Source organism: Apaloderma vittatum, unplaced genomic scaffold, assembly GCF_000703405.1.
Source record: "Apaloderma vittatum isolate BGI_N311 unplaced genomic scaffold, ASM70340v1 scaffold22355, whole genome shotgun sequence".
Taxonomy (NCBI): Eukaryota; Metazoa; Chordata; class Aves; order Trogoniformes; family Trogonidae; genus Apaloderma; species Apaloderma vittatum.
The window spans coordinates 1-243 of record NW_009717936.1 but is presented as its reverse complement, the minus strand read 5'-3'; positions in this window follow the sequence as shown (position 1 = coordinate 243).

Below are 243 nucleotides of genomic sequence, written 5' to 3'. Positions count from 1 at the left end.
GCCGCCCCCGGTGCTACCTCTCGCCCTGTCTCCCCCCGCTCCCCAAGCCTCCCCAGCAGCAGCTGAGGAGCAAAACCGGGCAGTTTCACGCCTGCCAACCCGGTACCGGCGGGGGCACGTGGGCACGGGGAGGCAGCAGGTCAACACCCTGCACCCTTCACACGCAAATTAACGTTAAAATGCCCCCGAAACCGCTGTTTTTTCGGCCGGCTGGCTCTCCTCCAGGGAAACCGTCTCCTTCCT